We start from the raw sequence: 19,410 nt of genomic DNA, 5'->3' as shown, positions 1-19,410 counted from the left end.
TGTGCATAATCTTTTCAAAGGTTCTCTGTTATCGGTCATAGGGATTCATCTCCTACTTCCCTTTTCAGATCAACGATATACTCTTATATACCATTACCTCTACTGATAACCGTTTCAGTACTGGTTTGGCTATCTGCTATATGTGGATGGGTGTCTTTCGGTAAGTATGTTTTTCTTATTTGAGACACACTCTGCTATGGTTTGGCGCTTTATGTATTAATATAAAGTTTTAAATATATGTATTTTACTTATATTTGCTATGAGTCAGGTCTATGTATATTTCTTTTTGCAGACTGTCAGTTTCAGTGTGGAAAGCATGTTATTTGTCTTTCCTGGGGTATAGTCCTTTTTTTCAAATTGACTGTTTTTTCTTTTAATTTTGCAGGCAAAATTAGGCTCGCAAGGGCGCAAAATGCTGTTTATTGCGTCATTCTTGGCGCAATAATTTTTTTGTGCACTAAGGTACGTCTTTGACACAAATTCGTCATTTCCGGTATCTTAGTTGATGGCAGGTTTCCTGGCACAAGGTTGCGTCTGTTATGACGCGAGTTGCGTCATTTCCGGATGTTGTTGGCGCCAAAAAAAAAAGTCAACTTCCTTTTGCATTGTGCGTCATACTTGGCGCCAAAAAATTTAGTTTATTTTTCACCCCACTTCCTATATGCCTCTTGCCTTCTATATGCTCAGAGGGCTATGCTGTTTGCATTTTTTCCCATTCCTGAAACTGCCATATAAGGACATTGTAAATTTTGCTTTAATGTTGTTTTTTCTTTTACATTTTGCAAGATGTCTCAATCTGATCCTGTCTCAGAAGCAACTGTTGGAACCCTGCTGCCTGATCACAGTTCTACCAAAGCTAAGTGTATCTGTTGTAAATTAGCTGAGATTATATCTTCAGCTGTAGAATGTAACAGTTGTCATGATCAGATTTTTGCATGCAGAAAACTCTTCCATCAGTACTAGTACAGTTTCTGTTGTTCCTTCAACATCTAATGTACATGATATCTCTGTTGATATGAAATAATTATATTGCTGATGCGATACAGAAGGCTTTGTCTCCTATTCCAAAAAACAAAAGAGATCCGGTGCACTCAAGGGTAAGAAAATTTTGAAAGTTACTTTATTGTTAAAATTTACATGAAAGATGCCTCATGAGGACAAGTATCCAGAATAGATGTGATCCTGATGCATTGCGCGCCGTTACAGGCGCTTAGTCATAGAATATGTTTGTCTGCTATTCCACCTTCTAAAAAACGCAAAAGGTCTTTTAAAACTTCTCATAAATTGATGAAAATTCTAATAACTGACAACATACTGAAATATCCTCCTCTGACGAGGATCTCTGACTCAGAGGATCCTACCTCAGACATTGACACTGACAAATTTACTTATCTTTTCAAGATTGAGTATATTCGTTCCTTGTTAAAAGAAGTGTTGGTTACTTTGGATATTGAGGAGTCTAGTCCTCTTGACATCAAAACTAGTAAACGTTTAAATTCTGTTTATAAACCTCCTGAGGTTTTTCCAGTTCCTGATGCTATTTCTGACGTGATTGCTAAGGAATGAATTAAGCCTGGTACTTCTTTCATTCCTTCTTCTAGGTTTAAAAGGTTGTACCCTTTGCCAGCGGCTAGATTAGAGTTTTGGGAAAAAGTCCCCAAAGTTGATGGGGCTATTTCTACTCTTGCCAAACATACTACTATTCCTTGGATAGCTTAGCGCAACTGAATACTCTGAATCCCCTGAATACTCTGGTTCCAAATGGAAACCTTCTTCAAGTTGCAATAATTCCAAGCCTTTTAAGAAACCAAAGCCAGCCCCCAAGTCTAAGTCTGCATGAAGGTGCGGCCCTCGATCCAATTCAGCTGGTGGGGGGCAGATTTAAATTATTCCAAGATATTTGGGCAGATTCTTTTCAAAATCAGTGGATTCAGAGTACAGGTAGCCCTCAGTTTACGCCGGGGTTAGGTTCCAGAAGGAATGGTTGCAAATTGAAACCGTTGTAAATTAAAACCCAGTTTATAATGTAAGTCAATGGGAAGTGAGGGAGATAGGTTCCAGGCCCCTCTCAAAATTGTCATATTTAACACCTAATACATTTTTATATCTTTGAAATTAAGACTTTAAATGCTAGACAGCATTCTAAACCTAATAAAATAATCATGCAACACAAAATATATAATTAAACTAAGTTAAATGAACAAAAACATTTGCTAAACAGCATTATAAAACTAATAAAATAATCACACAACACAGACTTCACTTGCATTTTTCTGCAAACAGTTCTTTCTATGCATTCCAATCTGGACTGAGTTATAGACAGGAAGATCTTGTTCCTTTGAAATCTGCTCGATAGCTCAGGTCTGGTTAAACTGATTAATTTCAGCTTGCTTGGCTTTGCTGCAACACAAGCAGACAGCTCCACCTACTGGCTATTTTAATAAATGCACTGCTTCACAATAGCAGTCACATGACTGGGGAAAAAAAGGTTGTTATTCTGAAACGGTGTAAATTGATCCGTTGTAAAACGAGGGCCACCTGTATTGTCTCTCAAGGGTATCAAATAGGTTTCAGAGTAAGACCTCCTGTGAGAAGATTCTTTCTCTCTCACATTCCAGCAAATCCGGTGAAGGCTCAGGCTTTTCTGAAGTGTGTTTCAGATCTAGAGCTTTCAGGGGTAATAATACCAGTTCCGTTTCAGGAACAGGGTCTGGGGTTTTATTCAAATCTATTCATTGTCCCAAAGAAAGAAAATTCATTCAGGCTACTTCTGGATCTGATGTTTTTTAATTGTTTTGTAAGAGTCCCAACTTTCAAGATGGTGACTATGAGGACTATTTTGCCTTTTGTTCAGCAAGGTCATTATATGTCCACGATAGACTTACAAGATGCATAACTTTCCATTCCAATTCATCCAGACCACTATCGGTTTCTGAGATTCTCTTTTCTAGACAAGCATTACCAATTTGTCGCTCTTCCATTTGGCCTAGCAACCGCTCCAAGGATCTTTTTGATGGTTCTCTGTGCCCTTCTATCTGTAATCAGAGAACAGGGTATTGCGGTGTTTCCTTATTTGGACGATATCTTGGTACTAGCTCAGTCTTTACATTTAGCCGAATCTCACACAAATCAACTAGTGTTGTTTCTTCAAAGACATGGTTGGAGGATCAATTTACCAAAAAGTTTCTTGATTCCTCAGACAAGAGTCACCTTTTTAGGTTTCCAGATAGATTCAGTGTCCATGACCCTGTCCTTAACAGACAAGAGACAAATGAAATTGGTTTCAGCTTGTCGAAACCTTCAGTCTCAATCATTCCCTTCAGTGGCTATGTGCATGGAGGTTTTAGGTCTCATGACTGCAGCATTGGACACAATCCCCTTTCTCCAACATTGGTGTGTCCGGTCCACGGCGTCATCCATTACTTGTGGGAAATGTTCTCCCCCACAGGGAAAGGCAAGGAGAGCACACAGCAAGAGCTGTCCATATAGCTCCCCCTCTGGCTCCGCCCCCCAGTCATTCTCCTTGCCGCTCTGAACAAGTAGCATCTACCACGGGGATGGCGAGGAGTTTGTGGTGCTTTAAAGTTCTATTTAGAAGCAACAAAAGATTTTAGACAAACCTCATCCTTGTTTGTCGTTTACTCTGGTAAGAGGAGAGGTCAAAAAGCTACTGCTACCTCTCTCTCTTTCTGGCTGAAAAGCATTATCCGCTTGGCTTATGAGACTGCCGGACGGCAGCCTCCTGACCGTATCACAGCTCACTCTACTAGGGCTGTGGCTTCCACATGGGCCTATAAGAACGAGGCTTCTGTTGACCAGATATGTAAGGCAGCGACTTGGTCTTCTCTGCACACTTTTGCCAAATTCTACAAATTTGATATTTTTGCTTCGGAGGCTGTTTTTGGGAGAAAAGTTTTGCAAGCCGTGGTGCCTTCTGTTTAGGTAACCTGATTTGCTCCCTCCCTTCATCCGTGTCCTAAAGCTTTGGTATTGGTTCCCACAAGTAATGGATGACGCCATGGACCGGACACACCAATGTTGGAGAAAACAGAATTTATGCTTAGCTGATAAATTACTTTCTCCAACGGTGTGTCCGGTCCACGGCCCGCCCTGGTTTTTTTAATCAGGTTGAAAAAATTTTTCTTTATACACTACAGTCACCACGGCACCCTATAGTTTCTCCTTTTTCTCCTAACCGTCGGTCGAATGACTGGGGGGCGGAGCCAGAGAGGGAGCTATATGGACAGCTCTTGCTGTGTGCTCTCCTTGCCTTTCCCTGTGGGGGAGAACATTTCCCACAAGTAATGGATGACGCCGTGGACCGGACACACCGTTGGAGAAAGTAATTTATCAGGTAAGCATAAATTCTGTTTTGCTCGTTTTCACATGAGACCTTTACAGCTTTGTATGCTGAATCAATGGTGGAGGGATTATACTCTGATATCACAATTGATATACTTAAATCCCAACATTCAACTCTCTCTGACTTGGTGGTTAGACCATCATCGTTTAATTCACGGGGCCTCTTTTGTTCTTCCTACCTGGACTGTGATCACAACAGATGCAAGTTTTTCAGGTTGGGGAGCTGTCTGGGGTTCTCCGACAGCACAAGGGGTTTAGAAACCTCAAGATGCGAAGTTACCAATCAATTTTTTAGAACTCTGCTATTTTCAGGGCTCTTCAGATTTGGCCTCTGTTAAAGAGAGAATCATTCATTTGTTTTCAGATGGACAATATCACAACTGTGGCATATGCCAATCATCAGGGTGTGACTCACAGTCCCCTAGCTATAAAAGAAGTATCTTGCATACTTAATTGGGCAGAATCCAGCTCTTGTCTAATTTCTGCAGTGCATATCCCAGGTGTAGGCAATTGGGAAGAGGATTATCTCAGCCGACAGACCTTACATCCGGGGGAGTGGTCTCTCAATCCAGATGTATTTTGTCAGAATGTACAGATGTGGGGTCTTGCAGAATTAGATCTGACTGCTTCTCATCTAAACAAGGAACTCCCCAGGTACCTGTCCAGGTCTAGGGATCCTCAGGCAGAGATGGTGGATGCTTTAGCAGTTCCTTGGTTTTACCAACCAGCTTATATATTTCCGCCTCTAATTCTTCTTCCAAGAGTGAGCTCCAATTATAGAACAATCATTTGTGTTTCTGATAGCACCAGCGTGTCCTCACAGGTTTTGGTAGGATCTTGTTCAGATGTCCAGTTGCCAGCCTTGGCCACTTCCTCTATGATCAGACCTTCTGTCTCAAGGGCCGTTTTTCCATCAGGATCTCAAATTGTTCAGTTTGAAGGTATGGAAGTTGAATGCTTAGTCATAGAGGTTTTTCTGACTCAGTGATTAATACTATGCTACAGGCTCGTAAGTCTGTTTCAAGAAAGATTTATTATTGAGTTTGGAAGACCTATATTTCATGGTGTTCTTCTCAAATTCTCCTGGCATTCTTTTAGAATTCCTAGAATTTTACAGTTTCTTCAGGATGGTTTGTCTGCAAGTACTTTGAAGGGACAAATCTCTGCTCTTTCTGTTTTATTTCATAGAAAGATTGCTAAGCTTCCTGATATTCACTGTTTTGTTCAGGCTTTGGTTTGTATCCAACCTGTTATTAAATCAATCTCTCCTCCTTGCAGTCTTAATTTGGTTTTGAAGACTTTGCAGGCTCCTCCTTTTGAGCCTATGCATTTTTTGGATATTTCTTTTGGCTATCTCTTCAGCTAGAAGAGTTTCCGAATTGTCTGCTCTCTCTCTTGTGAGTCTCCTTTTCTGATTTTCCATCAGGATAAGGCTTTTTGCGGACTTAGTTTAAATTTCTTCCTAAGGTTTTGAATTCTAACAACATTAGTAGGGAAATTGTTGTTCCTTCCTTGTGTCCTACTCCCAAGAATGCTCTTGAAAGATCTTTACATTCTTTGGATATTGTAAGAGCTTTGAAATATTATGTTGAAGCTACTAAAGATTTCAGGAAGACTTCTAGTCTATTTGTTGTCTTCTCTGGTTCTAGGAAAGGTCAGAAAGCTTCTGCCATTTCTTTGGCATCTTGGTTGAAGCTTTTGATTCATAAAGCTTATTTGGAGGCGGGACAGTCCCCACCTCAGAGGATTACAGCTCATTCTACTAGATTAGTTTCCACTTCTTGGGCTTTTAAGAATGAAGCTTTGGTTGATCAGATTTGCAAAGCAGCAACTTGGTCGTCTTTGCATAAATTTACTAAATTTTACCATTTTGATGTATTTGCTTCTTCTAAAGCAGTCTTTGGTAGAAAAGTTCTTCAGGCAGCTGTTTCAGTTTGATTCTTCTGCTAATGTTTTAAGTTTTTTTTCTTTCAATTTAGGACAACTTATTTCTCTTGTAAAGGTGTATCCAGTCCACGGGTTCATCCATTACTTGTGGGATATTCTCCTTCCCAACAGGAAGTTGCAAGAGGACACCCACAGCAGAGCTGTCTATATAGCTCTTCCCCTAACTGCCACCCCCAGTTATTCTCTTACAGCTCTCGACAAGATAGGAAGTACAAGAGATATGTGGTGACTTAGGGTAGTTTTTACCTTCAATCAAGAGTTTGTTATTTTTAAACGGTACCGGCGTTGTACTGTTTTACTCTCAGGCAGAAATTAGAAGAAGAATCTGCCTGGAGGTTGATGATCTTAGCGGTTTGTAACTAAGGTCCATTGCTGTTCTCACACATAACTGAAGAGTATGGAAAGAAAACTTCAGTTGGGGGAACGGTTTGCAGATTACCTGCTTTGAGATATGTTCAGTATATTTATTTCTAGAGAGATGATAAGGTCTAGAAAATGCTGACAGAGCCTTGTATATTTGAGGTAAGCCTGATGCAGTGATTTAACAACAACTGGGTTCATGCTTACAAAAAAAGGGTAATATTCTTGATAATATTCATATTACTTAGTGTCAAAACGTTTGCATGTTTTATAGAAAAAACGTTTTTCCTCTGAGGGTGATAAATCTTTATTTGGGGCCTAGTTTTCCACATGGCTAGTCAGATTACTCTTAGGAGTACTTTTTTAAGGCCCTCTGACATTGAGTGCATGGTGGGAGGGGCCTATTTTCGCGCTCTAAATGCGCAGTTGATATTCAGACTGAGACATCCAGCTTCACTAAAGGAGTCCTCTGATATCTAAGGACCATTATAGAGGGCTTTTTCCTGCAAAAAATCGTGTTTAAGGGCAGGTAGGAGCCACAGCAGAGGTTTTAAACGTTTTTCAAATCCGGTTTGGGGCCTAAGGGGTTAATTATCCATTTGCAAGTGGGTGCAATGCTGCTTTAGTCCCTTATACACACTGTAAAAAATTCGTAGAGTTTACTACTTTTAACACTGTTTTGCAGTTTATATGGTAGTTTTTTTCTCTTAAAGGCACAGTACCGTTTTTGTTTAATTGCTGTTTCACATTTATTAAAGTGTTTTCCAAGCCTGCTGGTCTCATTACTAGTCTTTTAAACATGTCTGACATAGAGGAAACTCCTTGTTCAATATGTTTAGAAGCCATTGTGGAACCCCCTCTTAGAATGTGTACCAAATGTACTGATATTTCTATAAGTTATAAAGACCATATTATGGCATTTAAAGTTTTATCACCAGAGGTTTCTCAGACTGACAAAAGGGAGGTTAAACCACCTAGCTCTCCCCGATGTGTCAGAACCTATATCTCCCGCTCAAGTGACGCCAAGTACATCTGGCACGTCCAATACGTTTACTTTACAAGACATGGCGGCGGTTATGACTAATACCCTCACAGAGGTATTGTCCAAACTGCCAGGGCTACAAGGAAAGCGGGACAGCTCTGGGGCTAGAACAAATACAGACCTTTCTTTCATGTAATTAGCAAGAGTCCATGAACTAGTGACGTATGGGATATACATTCCTACCAGGAGGGGCAAAGTTTCCCAAACCTTAAAATGCCTATAAATACACCCCTCACCACACCCACAAATCAGTTTTACAAACTTTGCCTCCTATGGAGGTGGTGAAGTAAGTTTGTGCTAGATTCTACGTTGATATGCGCTCCGCAGCAGGTTGGAGCCCGGTTTTCCTCTCAGCGTGCAGTGAATGTCAGAGGGATGTGAGGAGAGTATTGCCTATTTGAATGCAATGATCTCCTTCTACGGGGTCTATTTAATAGGTTCTCTGTTATCGGTCGTAGAAATTCATCTCTTACCTCCCTTTTCAGATCGACGATATACTCTTATATATACCATTACCTCTGCTGATTTTCGTTTCAGTACTGGTTTGGCTTTCTACAACATGTAGATGAGTGTCCTGGGGTAAGTAAGCAAGCTTATTTTCTGTGACACTCTAAGCTATGGTTAGGCACTTTTTTTATAAAGTTCTAAATATATGTATTCAAACATTTATTTGCCTTGACTCAGGATGTTCAACATTCCTTATTTCCAGACAGTCAGTTTCATATTTGGGATAATGCATTTGAATTAATCATTTTTTTCTTACCTTAAAAAATTTGACTTTTTCCCTGTGGGCTGTTAGGCTCGCGGGGGCTGAAAATGCTTCATTTTATTGCGTCATTCTTGGCGCTGACTTTTTTGGCGCAAATTTTTTTTCTGTTTCCGGCGTCATACGTGTCGCCGGAAGTTGCGTCATTTTTTGACGTTTTTTTGCGTCAAAAGTGTCGGCGTTCCGGATGTGGCGTCATTTTTGGCGCCAAAAGCATTTAGGCGCCAAATAATGTGGGTGTCTTATTTGGCGCTAAAAAATATGGGCGTCATTTTTGTCTCCACATTATTTAAGTCTCATTATTTATTGCTTCTGGTTGCTAGAAGCTTGTTCACTGGCATTTTTTTCCCATTCCTGAAACTGTCATTTAAGGAATTTGATCAATTTTGCTTTATATGTTGTTTTTTCTATTACATATTGCAAGATGTTCCACGTTGCAACTGAGTCAGAAGATACTTCAGGAAAATCGCTGCCCGGTGCTGGAGCTACCAAGCTAAGTGTATCTGCTATAAACTTTTGGTATCTGTTTCTCCAGCTGTTGTTTGTATTGCATGTCATGACAAACTTATTAATGCAGATAAAATTTCCTTTAGTACTGTTACATTACCTGTTGCTGTTCCGTCAACATCTAATTTTCAGAGTGTTCCTGATAACATAAGAGATTTTATTTTTAAATCCATTAAGAAGGCTATGTCTGTTTATTTCTCCTTCTAGTATACATAAAAGTCTTTTAAAACTTCTCTTTTTTCAGATGAATTTTTAAATGAACATCATCATTCTGATACTCATAATGGTTCTTCTGGTTCAGAGGTTTCTGTCTCAGAGGTTGATGCTGATAAATCTTTGTATTTGTTCAAGATGGAATTTATTCGTTCTTTACTTAAAGAAGTATTAATTGCATTAGAAATAGAGGATTCTGGTCCTCTTGATACTAAATCTAAACGTTTAAATAAGGTTTTTAAATCTCCTGTAGTTATTCCAGAAGTGTTTTCTCTCCCTGATGCTATTTCTGAAGTAATTTCCAGGGAATGGAATAATTTGGATAATTCATTTACTCCTTCTAAAACGTTTTAAGCAATTATATCCTGTGCCATCTGACAGATTAGAGTTTTGGGACAAAATCCCTAAGGTTAATGGGGCTGTTTCTACTCCTGCTAAACGTTCCTACGGCAGATAGTACTTCATTTAAGAATCCTTTAGATAGGAAAATTGAATCCTTTCTAAGAAAAGCTTACTTATGTTCAGGTAATCTTCTTAGACCTGCTATATTTTTAGCGGATGTTGCTGCAGCTTCAACTTTTTGGTTAGAAGCTTTAGCGCAACAAGTAACAGATCATAATTTTATAGCATTATTATTATTCTATAACATGCTAATAATTTTATTTGTGATACCATCTTTTGATATCATTAGAGTTGATGTCAGGTATATGTCTCTAGCTATTTTAGCTAGAAGAGCTTTATGGCTTAAAACTTGGAATGCTGATATGTCTTCTAAGTCAACTTTGCTTTCCCTTTCTTTCCAGGGTAATAAATTATTCGGTTCTCAGTTGAATTCTATTATCTCAACTGTTACTGGAGGGAAGGGAACTTTTTTACAAAAGGATAAAAAATCTAAGGTAAATTTAGGTCTAATCGTTTTCGTTCCTTTCCTCACAACAAGGAACAAAAGCCTGATCCTTCATCCTCAGGAGCGGTATCAGTTTGGAAACCATTTCCAGTTTGGAATATATCCAAGCCTTATAGAAACCTAAAGCCAGCTCCTAAGTACTCATGAAGGTGCGGCCCTCATTCCAGCTCAGCTGGTATGGGGCAGATTACGTTTTCTTCAAAGAAATTTGGATCAATTCCGTTCACAATCTCTGGTTTCAGAACATTGTTTCAGAAAGGTACAGAATTGGCTTCAAGTTAAGGCCTCCTGCAAAGAGATTTTTTTCTTTCCCGTGTCCCAGTAAACCCAGCAAAGGCTCAGCATTTCTGAAATGTGTTTCAGATCTAGAGTTGGCTGGAGTAATTATGCCAGTTCCAGTTCTGAAACAGGGGCTGGGGTTTTATTCTATCTCTTCATTGTACCAAAGAAGGTCAATTCCTTCAGACCAGTTCCGGATCTATCAATATTGAATCGTTATGTAAGGATACCAACATTCAAGATGGTAACTGTAGGACTATCCTGCCTTTTGTTTAGCAAGGGCATTATATGTCTACAATAGATTTACAGGATGCATATCTGCATATTCCGATTCATCCAGATCACTTTTAGTTTCTGAGATTCTCTTTTTAGACAAGCATTACCAGTTTTGTGGCTCTACCGTTTGGCCTAGCATCAGCTCCAAGAATTTTTTCAAAGGTTCTCGGTGCCCTTCTGTCTGTATTCAGAGAACAGGGTTTTGGTATTTCCTTATTTGGACGATATCTTGGTACTTGCTCAGTCTTCACATTTTCGCAGAATCTCATACGAATCGACTTGTGTTGTTTCTTCAAGATCATGGTTGGAGGATCAATTTACCAAAAAGTTCATTGATTCCTCAGACAAGGGTAACCTTTTTAGGTTTCCAGATAGATTCAGTGTCTATGACTCTGTCCTTGTCAGACAAGAGAAGTTTAACATTGATATCAGCTTGTCAAAACCTTCAGTCACAATCATTCCCTTTGGTAGCCTTATGCATGGAAATTGTAGGTCTTAGGACTACCGCATCGGATGCGATCTCCTTTGCTCGTTTTCACATGCGACCTCTTCAGCTCTGTATGCTGAACCAATGGTGCAGGGATTACACAAAGATATCTCAATCAATATCTTTAAACCGATTATACGACACTCTCTGACGTGGTGGACAGATCACCATCGTTTAGTTCGGGGGGCTTCTTTGTTCTTCCGACCTGGACTATAATCTCAACAGATGCAAGTCTTACAGGTTGGGGAGCTGTGTGGGGGTCTCTGACGGCACAATGGGTTTGGGAATCTCAGGAGGTGAGATTACCGATCAATATTTTGGAACTGCGTGCAATTTTCAGAGCTCTTCAGTCTTGGCCTCTTCTGAAGTGAGAGTTGTTCATTTATTTTCAGATAGACAATGTCACAACTGTGGCATACATCAATCATCAAGGAGGGACTCACAGTCCTCTGGCTATGAAAGAAGTATCTCGAATTTTGGTTTGGGCGGAATCCAGCTCCTGTCTAATCTCTGCGGTTCATATCCCAGGTATAGACAATTGGGAAGCGGATTATCTCAGTCGCCAAACGTTGCATCCGGGCGAATGGTCTCTTCACCCAGAGGTATTTCTTCAGATTGTTCAAATGTGGGAACTCCCAGAAATAGATCTGATGGCTTCTCATCTAAACAAGAAACTTCCCTGGTATCTGTCCAGATCCCGGGATCCTCGGGCGGAGGCAGTGGATGCATTATCACTTCCTTGGAAGTATCATCCTGCCTATATCTTTCCGCCTCTAGTTCTTCTTCCAAGAGTATTCTCCAAGATTCTAAAGGAATGCTTGTTTGTCCTGCTGGTAGCTCCAGCATGGCCTCACAGGTTTTGGTATGCGGATCTTGTCCGGATGGCCTCTTGCCAGCTGTGGACTCTTCCGTTAAGACCAGACTTTCTGTCGCAAGGTCCTTTTTTCCGTCAGGATCTCAAATCCTTAAATTTAAGGTATGGAGTTTGAACGCTTGATTCTTGGTCAAAGAGGTTTCTCTGACTCTGTGATTGATACTATGTGACAGGCTCGTAAATCTGTATCTAGAGAGATATATTATAGAGTCTGGAAGACTTATATTTCTTAGTGTCTTTCTCATCATTTTTCTTGGCATTCTTTTTGAATACCGAGAATTTTACAGTTTCTTCAGGATGGTTTAGATAAAGGTTTGTCCGCAAGTTCCTTGCATGGACAAATCTCTGCTCTTTCTGTTCTTTTTCACAGAAAGATTGCTAATCTTCCTGATATTCATTGTTTTGTACAAGCTTTGGTTCGTATAAAACCTGTCATTAAGTCAATTTCTCCTCCTTGGAGTTTGAATTTGGTTCTGGGGGCTCTTCAAGCTCCTCATTTTGAACCCATGTATTCTTTGGTCATTAAATTACTTTCTTGGAAAGTTTTGTTTCTTTTGGCCATCTCTTCTGCCAGAAGAGTCTCTGAATTATCTACTCTTTCTTGTGAGTTTCCTTTTCTGATTTTTCATCAGGATAAGGCGGTGCTGCAAACTTCTTTTGAATTTTTTACCTAAGGTTGTGAATTCTAACAACATTAGTAGAGAAATTGTGGTTCCTTCATTATGTCCTAATCCTATGAATTCTAAGGAGAAATCATTGCATTCTTTGGATGCTTTTAGAGCTTTGTATTATTATGTTGAAACTACTAAGTCTTTCCGAGTCTAGTCTATTTGTCATCTTTTCCGGTTCTAGAAAAGGCCAGAAAGCTTCTGCCATTTCTTTGGCATCTTGGTTGAAATCTTTATTTCATCATGCCTATGTCGAGTCGGGTAAAACTCCGCCTCGAAGGATTACAGCTCATTCTACTAGGTCAGTTTCTACTTCCTGTGCGTTTAGGAATGAAGCTTCGGTTGATCAGATTTGCAAAGCAGCAACTTGGTCCTCTTTGCATACTTTTACTAAATTCTACCATTTTTGATGTGTTTTCTTCTTCTGAAGCAGTTTTTGGTATAAAAGTACTTCAGGCAGTGGTTTCAGTTTGAATCTTCTGCTTATGTTTTCATTAAACTTTATTTTGGGTGTGGATTATTTTCAGGAGGAATTGGCTGTCTTTATTTTATCCCTCCCTCTCTAGTGACTCTTGCGTGGAAAGATCCACATCTTGGGTAGTCATTATCCCATACGTCACTAGCTCATGGACTCTTGCTAATTACATGAAAGAAAACATAATTTATGTAAGAACTTACCTGATAAATTCATTTCTTTCATATTAGCAAGAGTCCATGAGGCCCACCCTTTTTTTGTGGTGGTTATGATTTTTTTGTATAAAGCACAATTATTCCAATTCCTTATTTTTTATGCTTTCGCACTTTTTTCTTATCACCCCACTTCTTGGCTATTCGTTAAAATGATTTGTGGGTGTGGTGAGGGGTGTATTTATAGGCATTTTAAGGTTTGGGGAACTTTGCCCCTCCTGGTAGGAATGTATATCCCATACGTCACTAGCTCATGGACTCTTGCTAATATGAAAGAAATGAATTTATCAGGTAAGTTCTTACATAAATTATGTTTTCTGACGCTTTAGTAGCTATGTCTGATGTACCCTCACAATATGCAGAAGCCGAAGCAGGAGAGCTTCTATCTGTGGGTGACATTTCTGATTCAGGGAAGGCGATACTTCAGTCTGACTCTGAAATGGCAGTGTTTAAATTTAAGCTTGAAGACCTCCGCTTGTTGCTCAGGGAGGTTTTAGCGACTCTGGATGACTGTGACCCCATTGTTGTCCCAGAGAAATTGTGTAAAATGGACAAATACTTTGCAGTGCCTGTTTACACTGACGTTTTTCCAGTACCTAAGAGGTTTTCAGAAATTATTACTAAGGAATGGGATAGACCAGGTGTGCCGTTCTCTCCCCCTCCTGCTTTTAAAAAGATGTTTCCCATAGATGCCGCAACACTAGACTCGTGGCAGACGGTCCCTAAGGTGGAGGCAGCAGTCTCTACCCTTGCTAAGCGTACAACTATCCCCGTCGAGGACAGTTGTGCTTTCCTAGATCCTATGGATAAAAAATTGGAGGGTCTTCTTAAGAAAATCTTTATACAACAAGGTTTTATTCTCCAGTCTCTTGCATGCATTGCCCCAGTCACTGCTGCAGCGGCTTTCTTGTTCGAGTCTCTTGAGGAGGCTCTACAGGTGGAGACCCCGTTAGATGATGTTTTAGACAGGATTAAAGCTCTTAAGTTAGCTAATTCCTTTATTTCTGACGCCGTTTTTCATTTAACCAAGCTAACGGCTAAGAATTCAGGTTTTGCCATTCAGGCGCGTAGGGCGCTATGGCTTAAATCCTGGTCAGCTGACGTTACTTCAAATTCTAAGCTTCTCAACATCCCCTTCAAAGGGCAGACCCTATTCGGGCCTGGACTGAAGGAGATCATTTCTGATATTACTGGAGGATAAGGTCACGCCCTTCCTCAGGATAGGTCCAACAAATTAAGGACCAAACAGACTAATTTTCGTAACTTTCGTAACTTCAAGAGTGGCGCAGCTTCAATTTCCTCTAACGCAAAACAAGAGGGAAATTTCACCCAGACCAAATTAGTCTGGAGACCTAACCAGGCCTGGAACAAGGGGAAGCAGGCCAAAAAACCTGCTGCTGCCTCTAAGACAGCATGAAGGAGTAGCCCCCGATCCGGGACCGGATCTAGTTGGGGGCAGACTTTCTCTCTTCACCCAGGCTTAGGCAAGAGACGTCCAGGATCCCTGGGCTCTGGAGATTGTTTCCCAGGGATATCTTCTGGACTTCAAAGCTTCAAAGCTCATCTCTCACCATTATCTGCAAACCAGATAAAGAGAGAGGCGTTCTTACGTTGCGTTCAAGACTTACTGGTCATGGGAGTAATCCACCCAGTTCCAAGGGAGGAACAGGGCCAGGGTTTCTATTCAAAGCTGTTTATAGTTCCCAAAAAAGAGGGAACTTTCAGACCAATCTTGGATCTCAAGATCCTAAACAAATTTCTCAGGGTCCCATCCTTCAAGATGGAGACTATTCGAACCATCCTTCCTATGATCCAGGAGGGTCAATATATGACTACTGTGGACTTAAAGGATGCACTTAAAGGATGCTTATCTCCACATTCCAATACACAGAGATCATCATCAGTTCCTCAGGTTCGCCTTCCTAGACAGGCATTACCAGTTTGTGGCTCTTCCCTTCGGGTTAGCCACGGCACCAAGAATCTTTACGAAGGTTCTAGGGACCCTACTGGTGGTTCTAAGGCCACGGGGCATAGCGGTGGCTCCTTACCTAGACGACATTCTGATACAGGCGTCGACTTTTCAAATCGCCAAGTCCCATACGGACATTGTTCTAGCATTCCTGAGGTTTCACGGGTGGAAGGTGAACGAAGAAAAGAGTTCTCTCTCCTCTCTCACAAGAGTGTCCTTCCTAGGAACTCTGATAGATTCAGTAGAAATAAAAAAAAATTCTGACAGAGGTCAGGTTGTCAAAGCTTCTAACTTCCTGCCGTGTTTTTCATTCCACTTCTCGGCCGTCAGTGGGTCAGTGTATGGAAGTAATCGGCCTAATGGTAGCGGCAATGGACATAGTACTACATCTCATCCTACATCTCAGACCGCTGCAAAATTTGCATGCTCAATCAGTGGAATGGGGACTATACAGATTTGTCCCCTCTGCTAAATCTGGATCAAGAGAACAGGGATTCTCTTCTCTGGTGGTTATCTCGGGTCCATCTTTCCAAGAGAATGAGTTTCCGCAGGCCCGAGTGGACTATAGTGATGAAGGCTCAGGGGTCGTGGACTCAGGAGGAAACCCTCCTTCCGATAAACATTCTGGAACGGAGAGCGATTTTCAATGCTCTTCAGGCTTGGCCTCAACTAGCTGCAGTCAGGTTCATCAGATTTCAGTCGGACAACATCACGACTGTAGCCTATATCAACCATCAGGGGGGAACAAGAAGCCCCCTGGCAATGTTGGAGGTTTCAAAGATAATACTATGGGCAGAGGTTTACTCTTGCCATCTCTCAGCTATCCATATCCCAGGAGTAGAGAACTGGGAGGCGGATTTTCTAAGTCGGCAGACTTTTCATCCGAGGGAGGGGGAGTTCCATCCGGAGGTATTTGCCCAACTGATTCAACTATGGGGCAAACCTGAACTGGATCTGATGGCGTCTCGTCAGAACGCCAAGCTTCCTTGTTACGTTTCCAGGTCAAGGGATCCCCAGGCAGCTCTGATAGATGCTCTAGCAGTGCCCTGGTCCTTCAACCTGGCTTATGTGTTTCCACCATTTCCTCTCCTACCTCGTCTGATTGACAGAATCAAACAGGAGAGGGATTCGGTAATCCCGATAGCACCTGCGTGGCCACGCAGGACTTGGTATGCAGATCCCTCGTCTGATTGCCAAGATCAAGCAGGAGAGAGCTTCGGGATTTTGATAGCACCTGCGTGGCCACGCAGGACTTAGTATGCAGATCTGGTGGGCATGTCATCCTTTCCACCATGGACTCTGCCGCTGAGGCAGGACCTTCTACTTCAAGGTCCTTTCAAACATCCAAATCTAATTTCTCTGCGTCTGACTGCTTGGAGATTGAACGTTTGATTTTATCAAAGCGTGGTTTCTCCGAATCGGTCATTGATACCTTATTCAGGCTCGAAAGCCTGTCACCAAGAAAATCTATCATAAGATATGGTGTAAATATCTTCATTGGTGTGAATCCAAGAGTTACTCATGGAGTAAGGTCAGGATTCCTAGGATATTATCCTTTCTCCAAGAAGGATTGGAGAAGGGATTGTCAGCTAGTTCCTTAAAGGGACAGATTTCTGCTCTGTCTATTCTTCTGCACAAGCGTCTGGCTGATGTTCCAGACGTTCAGGCGTTTTGTCAGGCTTTAGTTTGAACCAAGCCTGTGTTTAAACCTGTCGCTCTGCCATGGAGTTTGAATTTAGTTCTTAAAGTTCTTCAAGGGGTTCCGTTTGAACCTTTGCATTCCATAGATATTAAACTTTTATCTTGGAAAGTTCTGTTTTTAGTAGCTATCTCCTCGGCTCGAAGAGTTTCGGAGTTATCTGCTTTACAGTGTGATTCCCCTTATCTGATTTTCCATGCAGATAAGGTAGTTTTACGTACCAAACCTGGGTTTCTTCCTAAGGTGGTATCTAATAAGAATATCAATCAGGAGATTGTTGTTCCTTCACTCTATCCTAATCCTTCAAAGAAGGAACGTCTATTACACAATCTTGATGTGGTTCGGGCTTTAAAGTTTTATTTATAAGCTACGAAGGATTTTCGTCAAACATCTGCATTGTTTGTTGTCTACTCTGGACAGAGGAGAGGCCAAAAGGCTTCGGCAACATCTCTTTCTTTTTGGCTAAGAAGCATAATCCACTTAGCTTATGAGACTGCTGGCCAGCAGCCTCCTGAAAGAATTACAGCTCATTCTACTAGCACAGTAGTTTCCACATGGGCTTTTAAACATGAGGCCTCTGTTGAACAGATTTGTAAGGCGGCGACATGGTCTTCGCTTCATACCTTTTCTAAATTCTACAAATTCGATACTTTTGCCTCTTCGGAGGCTATTTTTGGGAGAAAGGTCTTACAGGCAGTGGTGCCTTCCGTTTAAGTTCCTGCCTTGTCCCTCCCTTCATCCGTGTCCTAAAGCTTTGGTATTGGTATCCCACAAGTAATGGATGAACCCGTGGACTGGATACACCTTTACAAGAGAAAACAAAATTTATGCTTACCTGATAAATTTATTTCTCTTGTGGTGTATCCAGTCCACGGCCCGCCCTGTCATTTTAAGGCAGGTGTTTATTTTTAAACTACAGTCACCACTGCACCCTATAGTTTCTCCTTTTTTCTTGCTTGTCTTCGGTCGAATAACTGGGGGTGGCAGTTAGGGGAGGAGCTATATAGACAGCTCTGCTGTGGGTGTCCTCTTGCAACTTCCTGTTGGGAAGGAGAATATCCCACAAGTAATGGATGAATCCGTGGACTGGATACACCACAAGAGAAATAAACTTATCAGGTAAGCATAAATTTCGTTTTTTTGTGGATTTAATTTTTTCAGCGGAAAATGGCTATTTTTATTTTATCCCTCCCTTTCTAGTGACTCTTCTGTGGACTTCAACATCTTGGGTATTTCTATCCCATACATCACTAGCTCATGGACTCTTGGAACTTACCTGATAAATTCATTTCTTTCATATTGGCAAGAGTCCATGAGACCCACCCTTTTTCTGGTGGTTATGATTTTTTGTATAAAAGCACAATTTTATTTCCAGTTCCTCTTTCTCTTGTTAAGTGTATTCAGTCCACGGGTCATCCATTACTTATGGGATTATATCTCCTTCCCAACAGGAAGTTGCAAGAGGATCACCCAAGCAGAGCTGCTACATAGCTCCTCCCCTCACATGTCATATCCAGTCATTCTCTTGCAACTCAACTAGATAGGACGTTGTGAGAGGTCTGTGGTGTTTTTTATACTTAGTATTATTTCTTCAATTAAAAGTTTGTTATTTTAAATGGCACCGGAGTGTGCTGTTTGTTCTCAGGCAGTATTTGGAAGAAGAATCTGCCTGCGTTTTCTATGATCTTAGCAGAAGTAACTAAGATCCACTGGCTGTTCTCGCACATTCTGAGGAGTGGGGTAACTTTCATAAAGGGAATAGCGTGTGGGGAATCCTGCAAACAAGGTATGTGCAGTAAATTATTTTTCTAAGGAATGGAATTGACTAAGAAAATACTGCTGATACCGATGTAATGCAAGTACAGCCTTAAATGCAGCAGCGACTGGTATCAGGCTGATGAATGTATGTACAATAAGTAATTTTCTAAGGAATGGAATTTGACTAAGAAAATACTGTTAATACTGAAGTATTGTATAAGCCTTAACTGCAGTAGAAGCGACTGGTAGCAGGCTTATTAATAACACTACCTAACTTTTAAAGTGTATGTTTAAAACGTTTACTGGCATGTTATTCGTTTTTTTGTGAGGTACTTTGGTGATAAATCTTTTGGGGCATGATTTTCCACATGGCTGTTGTTTTTTTCTACATAGAAACGGTTAACTGAGGTTTCCCACTGTTGTAATAGGGAGGGGCCTATTTTAGCGCTTTTTTGCGCAGTAAAAATTCAGTTTCAGTCTTCCTGCTTCTTCCTCCTTGATCCAGGACGTCTCTAGAGAGCTCAGGGGTCTTCAAAAGTCATTTTGAGGGAGGTAATCAGTCACAGCAGACTTGTGACAGTGTATTTGACTGTGATAAAAACGTTAATT

At 40.9% G+C, this 19,410-nt stretch overlaps 1 protein-coding gene across 4 annotated transcripts in view; it reads left to right on the top strand.

The window, feature by feature from the left end:
- The window catches only part of LOC128666744 (zinc finger protein 383-like), a 207,740-nt gene that overhangs the window by 149,592 nt on the left and 38,738 nt on the right, over positions 1-19,410 (top strand). The window lies entirely within an intron of this gene.

Source organism: Bombina bombina, chromosome 7 (genome assembly GCF_027579735.1).
Source record: "Bombina bombina isolate aBomBom1 chromosome 7, aBomBom1.pri, whole genome shotgun sequence".
NCBI lineage: Eukaryota > Metazoa > Chordata > Amphibia > Anura > Bombinatoridae > Bombina > Bombina bombina.
This window is presented reverse-complemented; position numbering and strand designations above follow the sequence as displayed.